The following is a 19,614-nucleotide window of genomic DNA, read 5'->3' as shown; positions in this document are numbered from 1 at the left end:
ATACACACTGCACACATACCTGGACACTATATACACTGAACACATACCTGGTCGCTATACACACTGCACACATACCTGGACACTATATACACTGAACACATACCTGGTCGCTATACACACTGCACACATACCTGGACACTATATACACTGAACACATACCTGGTCGCTATACACACTGCACACATACCTGGACACTATATACACTGCACACATGCCTGGACACTGGTCACTATGCAGGCTGCATACATAAATGTACAATAGTCACACCACAGTCTGCACACCAGTCACTATACAGCCGGCCCATGCAGTTAATAGTAGGACACAGACTATAGCCTGCACATTAGTTTCGGGCGCTACCACTTCCGGAAGGGAGGGGTAGCTATCACCTGTAACCAAGTCCCTGCCCTCCTCCACTTCTCCCTGAGTAGAAGCCTGGACCAGGAAGTGGCTCCCCCTCCTTCTGCTTTCACATGTAGCTTCTGCTTTTTTGTTTATTCGCAATGTTTTCATAGAGCGGCTGAATGTGCCCGAGCTTCCTCCCTCCACAGTGTGCGGCGCCCGGCAGACCCCTCACCTTCCCATAACTGACAGGAGGGACCGCTCCCAGACACCTGGACAGGTAAGCGCTTCTCTGAGGGCCGCGTACTGGGGACGTGTACATCTAAGGGGTTAATTCTGTGGTCGCCTGTTTCCTATCTGAGGGGTTCAGTGGTGCATGCACAGGGTACTATGGGGGCACAGTGGTGCATGGACAGGGTACTATGGGGGCACAGTGGTGCATGGACAGGGTACTATGGGGGCACAGTGGTGCATGGACAGGGTACTATGGGGGCACAGTGGTGCATGGACAGGGTATTATGGGGGCACAGTGGTGCATGGACAGGGTACTATGGGGGCACAGTGGTGCATGGACAGGGTATTATGGGGGCACAGTGGTGCATGCACAGGGTACTATGGGGGCACAGTGGTGCATGGACAGGGTACTATGGGGGCACAGTGGTGCATGGACAGGGTACTATGGGGGCACAGTGGTGCATGGACAGGGTACTATGGGGGCACAGTGGTGCATGGACAGGGTACTATGGGGGCACAGTGGTGCATGGACAGGGTACTATGGGGGCACAGTGGTGCATGGACAGGGTATTATGGGGGCACAGTGGTGCATGGACAGGGTACTATGGGGGCACAGTGGTGCATGGACAGGGTATTATGGGGGCACAGTGGGGCATGGACAGGGTACTATGGGGGCACAGTGGGGCATGGACAGGGTACTATGGGGGCACAGTGGGGCATGGACAGGGTATTATGGGGGCACAGTGGTGCATGGACAGGGTATTATGGGGGCACAGTGGTGCATGGACAGGGTATTATGGGGGCACAGTGGTGCATGGACAGGGTATTATGGGGGCACAGTGGGGCATGGACAGGGTACTATGGGGGCACAGTGGGGCATGGACAGGGTATTATGGGGGCACAGTGGGGCATGGACAGGGTACTATGGGGGCACAGTGGGGCATGGACAGGGTACTATGGGGGCACAGTGGGGCATGGACAGGGTACTATGGGGGCACAGTGGTGCATGGACAGGGTATTATGGGGGCACAGTGGTGCATGGACAGGGTATTATGGGAGCACAGTGGTGCATGGACAGGGTATTATGGGGGCACAGTGGGGCATGGACAGGGTCCTATGGGGGCACAGTGGGGCATGGACAGGGTATTATGGGGGCACAGTGGTGCATGGACAGGGTATTATGGGGACACAGTGGTGCATGGACAGGGTATTATGGGGGCACAGTGGTGCATGGACAGGGTATTATGGGGGCACAGTGGTGCATGGACAGGGTATTATGGGGGCACAGTGGTGCATGGACAGGGTATTATGGGGGCACAGTGGTGCATGGACTGGGTACTATGGGGGCACAGTGGTGCATGGACAGGGTATTATGGGGGCACAGTGGTGCATGGACAGGGTACTATGGGGGGCACAGTGGTGCATGGACAGGGTATTATGGGGGCACAGTGGTGCATGGACAGGGTATTATGGGGGCACAGTGGTGCATGGACAGGGTATTATGGGGGCACAGTGGTGCATGGACAGGGTATTATGGGGGCACAGTGGGGCATGGACAGGGTATTATGGGGGCACAGTGGTGCATGGACAGGGTTATTATGGGGGCACAGTGGTGCATGGACAGGGTTATTATGGGGGCACAGTGGTGCATGGACAGGGTATTATGGGGGCACAGTGGTGCATGGACAGGGTATTATGGGGGCACAGTGGTGCATGGACAGGGTATTATGGGGGCACAGTGGTGCATGGACAGGGTATTATGGGGGCACAGTGGTGCATGGACTGGGTACTATGGGGGCACAGTGGTGCATGGACAGGGTATTATGGGGGCACAGTGGTGCATGGACAGGGTACTATGGGGGGCACAGTGGTGCATGGACAGGGTATTATGGGGGCACAGTGGTGCATGGACAGGGTATTATGGGGGCACAGTGGTGCATGGACAGGGTATTATGGGGGCACAGTGGTGCATGGACAGGGTATTATGGGGGCACAGTGGTGCATGGACAGGGTATTATGGGGGCACAGTGGTGCATGGACAGGGTACTATGGGGGCACAGTGGTGCATGGACAGGGTACTATGGGGGCACAGTGGTGCATGGACAGGGTACTATGGGGGCACAGTGGTGCATGGACAGGGTACTATGGGGGCACAGTGGTGCATGGACAGGGTACTATGGGGGCACAGTGGTGTATTATGAATGGGTACTATGGGGGCACAGTGGTGCATCATGAATGGCATTCTATGGGGGGCACAAGGGTACATGGCCTGGCTCATTTTAGGACTTCTTGATCTGGTAGTAATGTTTGTTGACAAATAGAACATATTAGAGACATCCCAAAGTGTATCTTCAGGTGGAAGAGTTTATCTTCAGCCATTTCTTTCTTGCTGGGTGACCACTTATCTGTGATGATGTCATCTAACTATCTAGCACAGTATTTCCCAACCAGAGAGCACTACAACTTCCAGCATGCCCAGAGAACTTTTATCTGTTTTGCAACATCTGGAGGCACACTGTTCTGTTTAAGAGACTGGAATCACAAATCTGTCTCTGTATTCTACAGTGTACCCAGCTTTTCAGTGAACAGAAAACAATCAGAATGGAATGTGGAGTAACATTACATAACATTGTACTCGGCTACCAAAGTGACACAGCAGTGAATGTGGAAATGTCCATATACCAGCACATAACCAGTCATGCCAATGTGACTACTTGTCACCATGTTAAAGGGGTACTCCGGTGAAAAACTTTTTTTTATTATTATTATTATTTTTTTTAAATCAACTGGTGCCAGAAATTTAAACAGGTTTGTAAATTACTTCTATTAACTCCTTAAGGACTCAGGGTTTTTCCGTTTTTGCACTTTCGTTTTTTCCTCCTTACCTTTTAAAAATCATAACACTTTCAATTTTCCACCTAAAAATCCATATTATGGCTTATTTTTTGCGTCGCCAATTCTACTTTGCAATGACATTAGTCATTTTACCCAAAAATGCACGGCGAAACGGAAAAAAAAATCATTGTGCGACAAAATCGAAGAAAAAAGCAATTTTGTAACTTTTGGGGGCTTCCGTTTCTACGCAGTGCATATTTCGGTAAAAATTACACCTTATCATTATTCTGTAGGTCCATACGGTTAAAATGATACCCTACTTATATAGGTTTGATTTTGTCGCACTTCTGGAAAAAATCATAACTACATGCAGGAAAATGTCATCTTCTGACCTCTATAACTTTATTTTTCCACGTACAGGGTGGTATGAGGACTATTTTTTTGCGCCGTGATCTGAAGTTTTTATCGGTATGATTTTTGTTTTGATCTGACTTTTTGATCACTTTTTAATGGTATAAAAAGTGACCAAAATACTCTTTTTTGGACTTTGGAATTTTTTTGCGCGTACGCCATTGACCGTACGGTTTAATTAATGATATATTTTTATAGTTCGGACATTTACACACGCGGCGATACCACATATGTTTATTTTTATATTTTTTTACACTGTTTTATTTTTTTTATGGAAAAGGGGGGTCATTCAAACTTTTATTAGGGAAGGGGTTAAATGACCTTTATTAACACTTCTTTTTACATTTTTTTTGCAGTGTTATAGGTCCCGTAGGGACCTATAACACTGCACACACTGATCTCCTATGCTGATCACTGGCGTGTATTAACACGCCTGTGATCAGTGTTATCGGCGCTTGACTGCTCCTGCTTGGATCTCAGGCACGGAGCAGTCATTCGTCGATCGGACACCGAGGAAGCAGGTAAGGGCCCTCCTGGTGTCCGGTCAGCTGTTCGGGACGCCGCGATTTCACCGCGGCGGTCCCGAACAGCCCGACTGAGCAGCCGGGTCACTTTCACTTTAGAAGCGGCGGTTAATAAAGGGTGGTATTAGCCGCGGGTCCCGGCCGTTGATGAGCGCCGGGACCGACGCGATATGATGCGGGATCGCGGCGCGATCCTGCTTCATATCGCAGGAGCCGGCGCAGGACGTAAATATACGTCCTGCGTCGTTAAGGGGTTAAAAAATCTTAATCCTTCCTGTACTTATTAGCTGCTGAATACTACAGTGGAAATCCATTTTATGAACTGCTCAGAGTAAAAGGAAATCCCCATAGCAAACATATGCTGTTCTGAACAGTTCCTAAAATGGACAGAGATGTCAGCAGAGAGCACTGTGCACGTGATGTCAGCAGACAGCTCTGTGTTTCAAACGGAAAAGAATTTCCACTGTAGTATTCAGCAGCTAATAAGTACAGGAAGGATTAAGATTTTTTAATAGAAGTAATTTACAAACCTGTTTAACTTTCTGGCACCAGTTGATTTAAAAAAAAAAAAAAAAAAAAAAAAAGTTTTTCACCAGAATACCCCTTTAACCTCTTTAGGACATAGGACGTTCTGGAACGTCCCCGCTACCTGGGCTTTAATGCCCAAGGACGTTGGAGAACGTCCTGTTGTATTTTCGGTCTCTGCCGCGCGCCGGTCAGAGATCGGAACGGCATGTCTGCTGAAATATTTCAGCTGGCATGCCGTGCAAATGCCGAGGGGGGTCCCGGGACCCCCGAATGTTGGCGATTGCAGAAAATCGCATGTCAATTCAGACATGCGATTTTCTCCTATTCCGAGCTGATCGGGTCTCTGGTGACCCGATCACCCAGAAAATAGGGATGCTCGGACCTGTGAGTGACAGGCCCCAGCATCCTGCAGGGTAGGAGTGAGGTCGCAATGCTGCGATCTCCTCCCATCCCCTGCCATTGGTCAGAACTGATTCCGACCAATGGCAGAGCAGGACGGTGGGTTGCCATGGAAACCCCCGTTCTGCCCACCCCTGGATGTCTGGCAGAATGGGGGGAGAACATGGAGGCCGGTACCTGGAGGAGAAGACTCGTGGGGCCCGGCAATCATCGCAGATATTCACCGGAGATCCCGGCTCAGGTAGGGAATCAACGGTGGGGGGGAGAAATGAAACTGAAAGTAAAGTGATTTTTACTGTGGCAACCACTAGGAAGGCCGAACTGCAACTCCCAGCATGCCCAGACAGCCAAAGGCTGTCTGGGCATGCTGGGAGTTGTAGTTTTGCAACATCTGGAGGGTCACAGTTTGGGGACCACTGTTACAGTGGTGCCCAAACTGTAGCCCTCCAGATGTTGCCAAACTACAACTCTCAGCATGCCTAGACTGCACAGGCATGCTGGGAGTTGTAGTTCTGTAACATCTGTCCCTTCAGATTTTGCAATTTTCATGAAATTTTTGAAAATTGCTGCTCTACTTTGAAGCCCTCTAATTTTTTCAAAAAGTAAAAATATGTCCATTTTATGATGCCAACATAAAGTGGACATATTGTATTTGTGAATAAAAATAAAATTTATTTGGAATATCCATTTTACTTACAAGTAGAGAGCTTCAAAGTTAGAAAAATGCAAAATTTTCATGAAATTTTGAAATTTTTCACAAAAAAAGGATGCAAAAAATTTACCACCAAAATAAAGTAGAATATGTCACGAAAAAACAATCTCATAATCAGAATATTCGGTAAAAGCATCTTAGAGTTATTAATGCTTAAAGGGTAGCTCCCACCATCCTATTTTTTTTTTCTGTCCCTGCCTATTGCCAATCTATCCCTAACCCCCTCCCTGCTTTTAATTTTAATTTTTACTATATTTAAAATGCTTCTTGTCTGCCTGGCAGTGTGCTCACTACCAGGCAGATTTCCCCAGCAGGCACCACGTCACTGATGCCTGCTGGGGGGGACTTCCGCCCTTAGTTCATCTACACAAGGTGCCTCCAGCTGTTTCACCACTACAACTCCCAGCTTGCCCTGACATCTATTGGCTGTCAGGGCATGCTGGGAGTTGTAGTATTGAAACAGCTGGAGGCACCCTGTGTAGATAAACTATTAGTTACATGCGGCGCTAGCCCGTCCACTCCGTCTGGAGTGCAAAAAACGCTCTGGTCCTAAAATGGCCTGGTCCTTAAGGGGTTAATGCCCTTTTCATGTCCCTATAGCCACACTGCCAAATAATGAGCCAGAAGACGATCACATTTGTTATATGGTGAACAAAGTATAATACTGTACAATGATAGGACAAGAGGAGGGATATGGAGCAGAAGTATGTGCACATCAGCTCCATACAGAGGTGGACCTATATACCGTTTTATGATCTTAGGGTGCATTGACGTCACGATTTTACCATCCTACTTGTTCTCACGATTTTTTACCTTCAAATCGTACAAATCTGCATTCCAAGTCGTATCCATTGACTTCCATTCAGTAATCATATCCAACACATGCATCAGTTTTGACCCGCATCCTAATTTGCAGATCGGGAGGGGTAAAATCGTTGACCACGATTTTTTCGCTCAGATTCAAAATTTGATCGAAATCGTGTCTGATTTTTTTAAATTATTACGGCCTATGTAAATCGTATTGAATCTTTCTACACATGTGCAGTATTGTCTTTAAATAAACTTTATTGCCCTTGACATACATATAATAATCCAAACATGATCAGATTTTTTGTGAAAAATTGGATAAAATTTTCAGTTGTACGATTTAATTTTTTTTATATGATTTTAGATCGGATACCAAACAATTTTTTAAATACGATTTCAGGTAATCCGATTTTGTCCAATTTTACTGTCTGTTAATCAGATGGTAAATTTGTGATGTGAACCAGAGCTCTGCTATGAAGGCCATGTGACCGTATAAACCGTGAGGCTGGAATCGGGTGAAATTGTACATCCTCTTTATCACAAGACTGTCACCCCTGTTTCTCTTTTTCTATCTCTGGTGCCCACTTTGGATGTGGGGCTGGGCCGCCGCCGAAATTAAATGTTAAGGCAGTGTTTCCCAACCCAGGTGTTTCCCAACCCGGGTGTAGTTTTGCAACAGCTGGAGGCAACCGGGTTGGGAAACATCATCTGAAGTAATAATAGGGACGCAGAGAAAACATAAAAAGAAAAAAAACTGATGTTCACCTAGCCCTGGTTCCGTAGGTCTTGTGCAGATCCCGTTCTCCTCCGTGTGGTCCTGAGAAGCAGCTAGTTTCTGGACCAATTAGTGGCTGCCGCGGTGTCATGTGTCAGGCCGGTGATTGGCTTAGCAGGAAGGTCCTGTAAGTCCCATAAGACACCGGACTGCATGGAAGATAATGGGATCTACGGGGGAATTGGGCTAGGTAAGCGTCAGGTTTTTTTATGTTTCCTCCATGCTCCGGCACAACAGTAATGGGGGAGATGTAACATGGGGGTATGGATGTTAAGGGGGGGTGACATTGGGGGTGAGATGTGACAATGAGGGGGATGTCACATGGGAGAAATACGACAGGGTTGGGGACACAAAATAGGGAAGATATGAAATAGGGGGGAATAAACGTTAAATGAGGGGGGGGGTATGTGAAATTGGGGGATAGAAATTAAATTGTATGTGAAATTGGGAGATTTCACCATTTGTTTATTATATTGCAATATTTATCTCCATAATCGCAATTGCACATTTTGCCCAAATTGTGCAGCCCTACAATATATCCAGGTAGAGTAACACACTGTTAGGACCATATCTGGTTTTGTGACCGGACTGAAAACCATGGTATGCTGCGGTTTTCAGTCTGGCCAGAAAACCATACAGGGCAAAAATGAGCTAACCGGAGTCACTGTCTGACTCTGGTCCGCTCATTCAAATAAATGAGACGGGGGCCGGGTCCGGCTGGGATACGGGAGCACCCGATTTTCCCATCTCCTAGCCAGATCCGGCCCCCGTATATTACAATTATGGTGTGAATGCAGTCTCATGTGGATTTAAAGGGGTGCTTCGGGGAAGTTAAGAAACATATAAATGTCCCAAAGCCACCACTATACCTGTTATGTGTCCCCTATAGTTATCCTTGTGATTTTGCCAACTCATGTGGCACCTGTTATCTGCTGAATATTCTTTTTTTTCTTGCTTGCAGCTCCAACTACAACTCCAAGCAGTCAGTGCGCCTCTATGTAATGGCTGCCAGCCAATTGCTTTTACTATCTGTGTGCATGCTGTGTTGTTGTAAACAGCACACAATGTACATGTCTTTTCTTTCAAACTGTCCTCCCCCCAGCAATAAATTATACTATGCTCTGAATGGCAGCAGTCAGTGATTAGATCTACAGCAGGCAAAGAGCAGCATTATGTCTTTCAGAAGGGTGGGGCTACTCTTAGTGAGGGCTTTGCACAGAGACAAGGAGGAGTAAAAACTAATCTATATAGCTAATGAATGATATTTAGACAAATAAATAAGTTGGTGTGAGGAAAAGGATGGGCTATGGTTTTATTTCCCTGGAGTACCGCTTTAAGGCATCATCTAGTGATTTGCAGAAAGTTTCATGCCTACATAGGACTAGTTAGGAAGATACAGAATTTTCTTGCAAGTTATATAAATGACTGGGGCTACTCGTATACCAGTGTCATTTATAAATACAGTCAGCTTATTCTGGCAGATATGGAAGTTTAGGTTTTAGTTTCACTATAACCACAAGAATATATAGGCTTATTTTTGTCAAATTGTGCAATAATTCCACTGTAAAATGAGTCAAAAAATGAATCAGATGACACCCACCATATTTTTCTTGTGTCTTTAAGGCTCTTTTCACTTACGGTACTTTGACAACATTGAAAAGTATTATGGAAGGTGTGGCTTAATGGGGGTGGGGCTTTATGAAATGTGACAAATTTATTGAAGACGTGTGCCACACAGATCACACCAGTCATGAGGTGTTTGTAAGGAAGGGAAATGTCTGTCATGCCTAGTGAGTCTTGCAAAATATATTATGATGTGTGCGCCACTTTGATAACTAAAGTACAGTTCTGACATGATTACTGACTACTAAATGAATGCATTTACAGCACAATTGAGGACTCTACCATTGTTGAGTGGGTAAGGCTAAGTTCACATTGCCATTTGAATCTGTCCCGTTTAGGGTACTTTCGCCTTTTTTTTACTTGCGTAGAACAGACCATGAAACGGGTCCGAGCTAAACAGAAACTGCTGGTTCCTGACAGACCCCATTACTTGAATGGGGTCTACCGGGGATCTGTAGTTAACCAGAGTTTAACAGAGAAAAAAATTGTTCATGCGCTATTCTTCTAATCGCCAATCATTTTGATAGAATTGCAGATGGAGCTCCATATAGCAGAGCCAGATGGCAATGGGAAAGAAGCCTAACACAATGAGCATGCCACCAAATAGTACCCATCAGTCACACTTCATTTGGAATGTGACCACTGACTGTAATAACAATAAGTATGAGCCCCTTCCGTCATGTTCTGACACATTTTACTTAAAGGGATACTTCATTGGAAAACAATTGTTTTAAAATCAACTGGTGGCAGAAAGTTTTTGCAACAGCTTTAGGACCCCCTGGTTAGAAAACACTGTGTTTCAATGGGTGGGGTGGCTGATGTGTGGGAGGAAGGAAAGTGACCTCATACTTGCAAGCATGGAACTGTGGGATGTGTAGTTTAGAGAACAAAATCCAACAGTAAATACCCAGTTCTGGCAGGTATGTACTAAAATCACCATATCCCCTTAACGACGCAGGACGTATATTTACGTCCTGCGCCGGCTCCCGCGATATGAAGCGGCGCTCATCAACGGCCGGGACCTGCGGCTGATACCACACATCACCGATCGCGGCAATGTGCGGTATTAACCCTTTAGAAGCGGCGGTCAAAGCTGACCGCCGATGTGAAAGTGAAAGTATCCCGGCTAGTCAGTCGGGCTATTCGGGAAAGCCGCGGGGAAATCGTGGCGTCCCGAACAGCTTACAGGACACCGGGAGGGCCCTTACCTGCCTCCTCGGTGTCCTATCGACGAATGACTGCTCCGTGCCTGAGATCCAGGCATGAGCAGTCAAGCGCCGATAACACTGATCACAGGCGTGTTAATACACGCCAGTGATCAGCATAGGAGATCAGTGTGTGCAGTGTTATAGGTCCCTATGGGACCTATAAAACTGCAAAAAAAGTTAAAAAAAAGTGTTAATAAAGGTCATTTAACCCCTTTCCTAATAAAAGTTAGAATCACCCCCCTTTTCCCATAAAAAAAAATAAAACAGTGTAAATAAAAATAAACATATATGGTATCACTGCGTGCGGAAATGTCTGAACTATAAAAATATATCATTAATTAAACCGCACGGTCAATGGCGTACGCGCAAAAAAAATCCAAAGTCCAAAAAAGATTATTTTTGGGTCACTTTTTATACAATTAAAAAATTATTAAAAAGTGATCAAAAAGTCAGATCAAAACAAAAATCATACCAATAAAACCTTCAGATCATGGTGCAAAAAATGAGCCCTCATACCGCCCTGTACGTGGAAAAATAAAAAAGTAATAGGGGTCAGAAGTTGACATTTTTAAACGTATACATTTTCCTGCATGTAGTCATGATTTTTTCCAGAAGTACGACAAAATCAAACCTATATAAGTAGGGTATCATTTTAACCGTATGGACCTACAGAATAATAAGGTGTCATTTTTACCGAAATATGCACTGCGTAGAAACGGAAGCCCCCAAAATTACAAAATGGCGTTTTTTCTTCGATTTTGTCGCACAATGATTTTTTTTCCGTTTCGCCGTGAATTTATGGGTAAAATGACTGTCACTGCAAAGTAGAATTTGTGACGCAAAAAATAAGCCATAATATGGATTTTTACAGTGAAGGAGAAAATTCAAAATCTTCATTTTTTACACTGTGTTTACAGACCCAGTTTTTGAATTTTTACAAGTGGTATTAGGAGGAAAAGCCCCCCCAAATTTTTTTACCCAATTTCTCTCAAGTAAGGAAATACCTCATGTGTATGTCAAATGTTCGGCGGGCGCAGTAGAGGGCTGAGAAGGGAAGGAGCAACAATGGGATTTTGGAGAGTGAATTTTGCTGAAATGGTTTTTGGGGGGCATGTCACATTTAGAAAGCCCCTATGGTGCCAGAACAGCAGAAAACCCCACATGGCATACCATGTTGGAAACTACACCCCTCAAGGCACGTAACAAGGGGTCCAGTGAGCCTTAACACCCCACAGGTGTTTGACGACTTTTCGTTAAAATCGGATGTGTAAATGAGAAAAAAAAAATTTTCACTAAAGTGCAGTTTTCCCCCCAAATTTACCATTTTTACAAAGGGTAATGGGAGAAAATGCCCCCCAAAATTTGTAACCCCATCTCTTCTGAGTATGGAAATACCCCATGTTAGGACATAAAATTCTCTGCGGGCAAACTACAATGCTCAGAAGAGAAGGAGTCACATTTGGCTTTTGGAAAGAGAATTTGTTTGGAATGGTAGTCAGGCGTTTACAAAGCCCCCTGTGGTGCTAGAACAGTGGATCCCCCCCCCCACATGTGACCCCATTTTGGAAACTACCCCCTCACAGAATTTAATAAGGGGTGCAGTGAGTATTTACACTCCACTAGCGTTTGACAGATCTTTGGAACAGTGGACTGTGCAAATGAAAAAATAAAATTTTTCATTTTCACGGACCACTGTTCCAAAAATCTGTGACACCTGTGGGGCGTAACTGCTCACTGCACCCCTTAATACATTACATGAGGGGTGTAGTTTCCAAAATGGGGTCACATGTGGGGAGGGTCCATTGTTCTGGCACTATGGGGGCTTTGTAAACACACGTGGCCTTCAATTCCGGACAAATTTTCTCTTCAAAATCCCAATGGTGCTCCTTCTCTTCTGAGCATTGTAGTGCGCCAGCAGAGACTTTACATCCACATATGGGGTATGTTCTTACTCAGAAGAAATGGGGTTACAAATTTTGGGGGGCTTTTTTCTTATTTTCCCTTGTGAAAATGAAAAATTTAGGGTAACACCAGCATTTTAGTGAAAACAACATTATTATTTTTTTTCATTTTCCCATCCAAATTTAATGAAAATTCGTCAAACACCTGTGGGGTGTTAAGGCTCACTATACCCCTTGTCACGTTCCATGAGGGGTGTAGTTTCCAAAATGGGGTCACATGTGGGCATTTATGTTTTTGCATTTATGTCAGAACCGCTGTAAAATCAGCCACCCCTGTGCAAATCACCAATTTAGGTCTCAAATGTACATGGTGCGCTCATTCCTGAGCCTTGTTGTGCACCCACAGAGCATTTTACGGACACATATGGGGTATTTCCGTACTCAGGAGAAATTGCTTTACAAATTTTGGGGGTCTTTCTTTCCTTTTTCCTTGTGAAAATTAAAAGTATGGGGCAACACCAGCATGTTAGTGTAAACATTTTTATTTTTTTCCACTAACAGGCTGGTGTAGCCCCCAACATTTCCTTTTAATAAGGGGTAAAAGGAGAAAAAGCCCCCCAAAATTTGTAGTGCAATTTCTCCCGATTACGGAAATACCCCATGTGTGGCCCTAAACTGTTTCCTTGAAATACGAAAGGGTTTAGAAATTAGAGAGCGCCATGCGCATTTGAGGACTAAATTAGGGATTGCATAGGGGTGGACATAAGGGTATTCTACGCCAGTGATTCCCAAACAGGGTGCCTCCAGCTGTTGCTAAACTCCCAGCATGCCTGGACAGTCAGTGGCTGTCCAGAAATGCTGGGAGTTGTTGTTTTGCAAGCTGGAGGCTCCGTTTTGGAAACCGTGCCGTACAATACGTTTTTCATTTTTATTGTGATGGACAGTGTAAGGGGGTGTATATGTAGTGTTTTACCCTTTATTATGTGTTAGTGTAGAGTAGTGTAGAGTTTCCCGCTAGGAGTTTGCGCTGCGGTGAAAAATTTGCCGCAGCCCAAATTTGAAGCAGGAAACTTACTGTAAACCTGCCTGTGTGAATGTACCCTGTACGTTCACATGGGAGGGGGAGGGGGGAACCTCCAGCTGTTACAAAACTACAACTCCCTGCATTACTGACAGACCGTGCATGCTGGGAGTTGTACTTTTGCAACATCTGGAGGCACACTGGTTGGAAAACCTTCAGTTAGGTTCTGTTACCTAACTCAGTATTTTCCAACCAGTGTGCCTCCAGCTGTTGCAAAACTACAACTCCCAGTATGTACTGATCGCCGAAGGGCATGCTGGGAGATGTAGTTATGCACAGCTAGAGGTACGCAACTACAACTCCCAGCATGCCGAGACATCTGTTTGCTGTTTGGGCATGCTAGGATTTGCATCTGGAGGGCTACAGATTATAGACCACAGCACACTGATCTCCAAACTATGACCCTCCAGATGTTGAAAAACTACAAATCCCAGCATGCCCAGACAGCAAAGAGCTGTTTGGGCATGCTAGGAGTTGTAGTTTTGCAAGATCTAGAGGGATACAGTTTAGAGACCACTGTATAGTGGTCTCAAACTGCAGCCATCCAGCTGTTGCAAAACTACATATTCCAGCATGCACAAACAGCTGTCTGGACATGCTGGGAGTTGTAGTTTTGCAACATCTGGAGGGCTACAGGTTAGAGACCACTGTATAATGGCCTCAGACTGTAGCCCTTCAGATGTTGCTAGGCAACTTACCGGCTTCAGTAGGATCCAGGGAGCCGTCCTCTTCTTCCACACGACATCGCCGCCCGCCGATCACCGTCGCCCGCAGCCTCTGGAGGGGTAAGTGGACCTTCACCGTTCGGTCCCGTTCTGCCCGGCCTATTGTGGGTGGGACAGGACGGGGAAAACGAAAGTTAACCCCGCCCCCGATCTGCTATTGGTTGTCGCTTCTGACGATCAATACCTGCCACCTAACTCCTATCCCTTCAGGGGGATCGTAGGTGTCATGGACAACCGCGATCCCCCTTATATTCCGGGTCACCATAGACCCGTATGACCCGGAATCGGCGCAAATCGCAAGTGTGAATTCACTTGCGATCTGCGCCGATCACCGACATGGGGGGGTAAAATCTATGACACGCTGAAGGATTCACAAATAATGTAAGTTGCAACTACTTATACAAGATTTTAAATATAGACTGTATAATTGGATAAAATAACAAAAACAGTTGTTACCTACTCATCAAACTGGATGTGACCTACACATCATGTGCAAAGTGCAAAATTTTTACATATACGTTTAAACGTTGTTTCTTGCTTCAGTTACTCTATATCATAAAATACACAGAAAAATCTGCAATGAAAGTCAGCATTAATCGTTTGTCCATTGTAGGCCCACACAATTTAAAGGGGTACTTTGCTCTAAACATCTTATCCCCTATCCAAAGGATGGGGATAAGATGTTAGATTGCGGGGGTCCTGCCACTTGGGACCTCCATGATCTCTGCTGCGGCACCCCTGTCTTTCAATGCACAGAGCGAACGCCGCTCTGTGCCAGATGATTGGCGATGCCAGCCGCCACGCCCCCTCCATTTAAATCTATGGGAAGGGTTGTGACGGCAAGTACAAAGCTGCCACGCCCCCTCCCGTAGACATGAATGGAGGGGGCGTGGCATGACGTCACGAATGTGGAATTAATCTTAAACCTCTCATATCCACTCAGATTATCAGAAATATTTAAGGATTGCAGTTTTTGTAAATTCTCAACTCCTTCATCTACAGTTCTGCACCCTGCCTTTTGGTATAGCCATTGCTCCTGGAGCATTTACGAAAAAGTAGTTGCAGAATGGCAGCCCATATTCGGGAGAGAGAAGGGATTTTTATTCCCTATCTAGATGACTTTCTGCTGGTAGCAGAATAAGAAATAAAAGTGAAAAAAAAATTTTTGGTCCCGTACTATTGATATTCTCCATAAGTGGGGTTGGCTAATTAATTGGGATAAAATCTTCCTTATCCCTACTCAACAGAAAGTTTTTTGGGGCATCTTGTTTGACTCTTCAGTTCAAAAATCTTTTCTTTGGCTAAAATAGAGAAGGTTATCTCTTCAGTCAGTGAGATTATTAGGTCCCCCTGTATTTCTATTAGGAAGGGGATGTCAGTTTTAGGTTTGCTCACAGCAGCCATCCCAGCAGTCCCTTGGGCCCATTTCCACTCTCCGGTTAGAACTCCTTGGGATGGTTCCCAACAGGATTTGGATAGACGCATTGTGTTGCCCCCTCAAGTGCTGGCCTCTTTAGACTGGTGGCTAGTGAGTGATAACCTTTCTAAAGGTGTAGATTGGGTTTGTCAGGACCATGTAGTCATCACTACTGATGCCAGTCCTTGGGGATGAGGTGCTCATTTGGATATCCATAATTTTCGGGGCCTTTGGGAGGATGAGGTGATTTATAGATCCTCTAATTTTAAGGAGCTTTTACCAGTGTCTAGGGCTCTCGAATCGGCTAGTGATTTTATTAAAGGCTCTAATGTAAAAATCTTCTGAGATAATACCACTACTATGTCTGTCATAAATAGACAGGGAACTATGAGAAGTCCATCCCTTATGAATTTGTCTTTTGCAGAATCCCATCTAAAAACCATATCTGCAGTTCATTTAAAGGGGATCTCAATTTCAGGGCAGACTTTCTAAGCCTCCAATTAATTCTTCAAGGGGAATGGTTAAATCCAAAAATATTCTTCAAGATCGCAGCCTTATGGGGAACTGCTCAAGTGGATCTTTTCACTATCGGGCACAACAGACAGGTCAGAGACTATCTTTCCCTATGTCCAGCAGACAGACCTTTAGCAGTGGACACACTATCCAAGACTTGGGAATGGGACTTGACCTACACCTTTCCTACCCTGGCTCTAATTCCCAGAATTATAAGGAAAAGAGGACAGCAACAGTCGTCTTAATTGTCCCATTTTTTCCTGGAATACCCCTTTAAGTCTGTTTACAGAATGCAGCTATTTAGTCCACCAGCTGTTTCTCCTTGGAATCTTACTCTGGTGCTTAAAGGGGTACTCCACTGGAAAACATTTTATTTTTAATCAACTGGTGCCAGAAAGTTAAAAAAGATTTGTAAATTACTTCTATTAAAAAATCCCAATTCTTCCAGTACTTATCAGCTGCTGTATAATCTACAGGAAGTTCTTTTCTTTTTAAATTTAATTTCTGCCTGACCACAAGGGCTCTCTTCTGACACCCCTGTCCATTTTAGGAACTGTCCAGCATAGGAGCAAATCCCCATAGCAAACCTCTCTTTCTCTGGACAGTTTCTGACATGGACAGAGGTTTCAGCAGATAGTACTGTGGTCAGACAGAAAGGAAATTCAAAAAGTAAAGAACTTCCTGTGAATATATACAGCATCTGATAAGTACTGGAAGGATTGGGATTTTTTAATAGAAGTAATTTACAAATTTGCATAACTTTCTGGCACCAGTTTATTTCAAAGAAAATGTTTTTCAGTGGAGTACCCCTTTAACTCTCTCCGCAGGAAGGAGTCCCTTGGAGCCTCTGTCTTCTATACCTCTGAAGCTTTTGGTCCAAAAAACTGCCTTTCTTATAGCTATCATATCTGCCAGGAGAGTAGGGGAGCGAGCGGCCTTATCCACTAGAGAACCCTGTATTCAAATCTTAGATGATAGGATTATTTTAAGACCTGACCCTTCTTTTTTACCTATGGTTGTTTCAGATTTTAATTTATCTCAAGAAGTTGTCCTTCCATCCTTCTGTGCGAATCCATCTTCAGAAGGTGAAAATTTGTTCCACATGCTTGATGTCTGCAGATCTGTTATAGAATATTTAGAAAGGACCAAACATTTTAGGAAATCAGATAAATAGTTTTTTCAGTTTGCAGGTCCCAATAGGGGATATCGTGTCAGAGCAGATACTATTGGCATATGGATTAGGCAGGCCATTGTTGCAGCTTATTCTTCTGCAGGTCTGTCTCCTCCAGCCAACCTGAGAGCCCATTCTACTAGAGCATTCGCCTCATCATGGGCAGAGAAAAGAGGTGCTTTTATTGCTCAAATCTGTTGGGCGGCCACTTGGTCGTCCCCACATACTTTTTTTTTCTGGCACTATAGGCTCAGGGCTAACGATCTATCCTCCTTGGCTTTTGGACACAAAGTTCTTCAGGCGTTGGTCCCTGCCTAATACTTCTCTGGTATTCTCCCTGGTGGTGATGTCCGGTATTAGCCATGGGTCCCGACCAAATATGACGCAGGGTCACCTCGTACAGGTACGTCCAGCGTCCTTAAGAGGTTAAAGGGGTTATCCAGGAAAAATCTTTTTTTTATATATCAACTGGCTCCAGAAAGTTAAACAGATTTGTAAATTTCTTCTATTAAAAAATCTTAATCCTTTCAGTATAAGCTGCTGAAGTTGAGTTGTTCTTTTCTGTCTAAGTGCTCTCTGATGACACCTGTCTCGAGAACTGTCCAGAGTAGAAGCAAATCCCCATAGCAAACCTCTTCTACTCTGTGCAGTTCCTGAGACAAGCAGAGATGTCAGCAGAGAGCACTGTTGCCAGACAGGAAAGAACTCAACTTCAGCAGCTGATAATTATTGGAAGGATTAAGATTTTTTTAATAGAAGTAATTTACAAATCTGTTTCTTTCTGGAGCCAGTTGATATAAAAAAAATTTTTTTTTTTTTTTCCTGGAATACCCCTTTAACCCCTTAATGACCAAGGACGTATATTTACGTCCTTGGCCGACTCCCGCGATATAACGTGGGGACCCTGTTTCTTATCGGGTCGGTCCTGGCATGTAACTGAAGCCGGGACCCGGGGCTAATAACGCGTGGCAGCAATCACGGTGCCGCGCGCTATTAACCCTTTATACACGGTGTTCAAAGTTGAACGCCGCGTATAAAACGAAAGTGAAAGCTTCCCGGCTGCTCAGTGGGGCTGATCGGGACCGCCGCAGTGAAAATGCGGTCTCCCGATCAGCTAGGACGCGAGCGGAGGTCCTCTTACCTTCCTCTGGTGTGTCCCTTCGGCAATTGATTGCTCCAAGCCTGAGATGCAGGCTTGAGCAATCGACCGCCGATAACACTGATCAATACAAAGCTATGGCTAAAAAGTGTAAAAAAAAATATATAATAATATATATATATATGCAAGAAGAAACAAGGTCCGGCACCAGGTTGCAAGTAAAAACTTCTTATTCTTTTATTACAAGATTCTGCGGTACAGGGTAGAAAGTCTGACGCGTTTCGCTAAAAAGCTTAATCGTAGTCTACGATTAAGCTTTTTAGCGAAACGCGTCAGACTTTCTACCCTGTACCGCAGAATCTTGTAATAAAAGAATAAGAAGTTTTTACTTGCAACCTGGTGCCGGACCTTGTTTCTTCTTGCACAAGTGAATAGCCGGAGGCGGTACCGGCCGGTCCACGGCACAAGAGGCGAGTTGGGCGGGCACTGGATGAGTGACTCACAAACCAGCCTTGATATATATATCTCATACCATACCATTTCCCTAAGTCCAAATCACCCCCTTTTCCAATAAAAAAAACATGTAAATAAAAATAAATATAAACATATGTGGAATCGCCACGTGAGTAAATGTCCGAACAATAAAAATATATAATTAATTAAACCGCACGATCAATGGCGTACACGTAAAAAAATTCCAAAGTCCAAAATAACGTATATTTGGTCACTTTTTATATCATGAAAAAATGAATAAAAAGCGAGCAAAACGTCCGATCAATACAATAATGGTACCGCTAAAAACTTCAGATCACGGGGCAAAAAATTAGCCCTCATACCGCCCCATACAAAAATTATAGGGGTCAGAAGATGACAATTTTAAACATATACATTTTTCTGCATGTAGTTATGTTTTTTTCCAGAAGTACGACAAAATCAAACCTATATAAGTAGGGTATCATTTTAACCGTATGGACCTACAGAATAAAGATAAGGTTTAATTTTTACCAAAAAGTGTACTGCGTAGAAACAGAAGCCCCCAAAATTTACAAAATGGCGTTTTTTCTTCAATTTCGTCGCACAATGATTTTTTTTTTCCCATTTCGCCGTAGATTTTTGGGTAAAATGACAGATGTCGCTACACAGTAGAATTGGTGGCACAAAAAATAAGCCATCATATGGATTTTTAGGAGCAAAATTGAAAGGGTTATGATTTTTTAAAAGGTGAGGAGGAAAAAACGAAAGTGGAAAAACCCGTGGTCCTTAAGGGGATAAGTGCTGACAACCAACAATGCAATCATTAAAAAATACCATG

At 44.4% G+C, this 19,614-nt stretch overlaps 1 protein-coding gene across 3 annotated transcripts in view; it reads left to right on the top strand.

Annotated features, from left to right (window-relative positions):
* The first annotated feature begins 406 nt into the window (after positions 1–406).
* Positions 407–19,614, top strand: part of IRF5 (interferon regulatory factor 5) — a 54,540-nt gene continuing 35,332 nt past the window's right edge. Inside the window, exon 1 of one of the 3 annotated variants that reach the window (XM_056569317.1) lies at positions 407–619. The gene's annotated coding sequence lies outside the window, so the exon portion shown is untranslated. Of the gene's footprint in view, positions 620–5,427; positions 5,512–14,097; positions 14,163–19,614 lie in introns of those variants that run through there. The other 2 variants (XM_056569319.1, XM_056569318.1) reach the window with 2 other exon arrangements.

The sequence above is a fragment of the Hyla sarda genome, chromosome 4 (genome assembly GCF_029499605.1).
Source record: "Hyla sarda isolate aHylSar1 chromosome 4, aHylSar1.hap1, whole genome shotgun sequence".
NCBI lineage: Eukaryota > Metazoa > Chordata > Amphibia > Anura > Hylidae > Hyla > Hyla sarda.
Note: the sequence above shows the minus strand (reverse complement) of the source record. Positions and strands in the feature narration are given on the sequence as shown.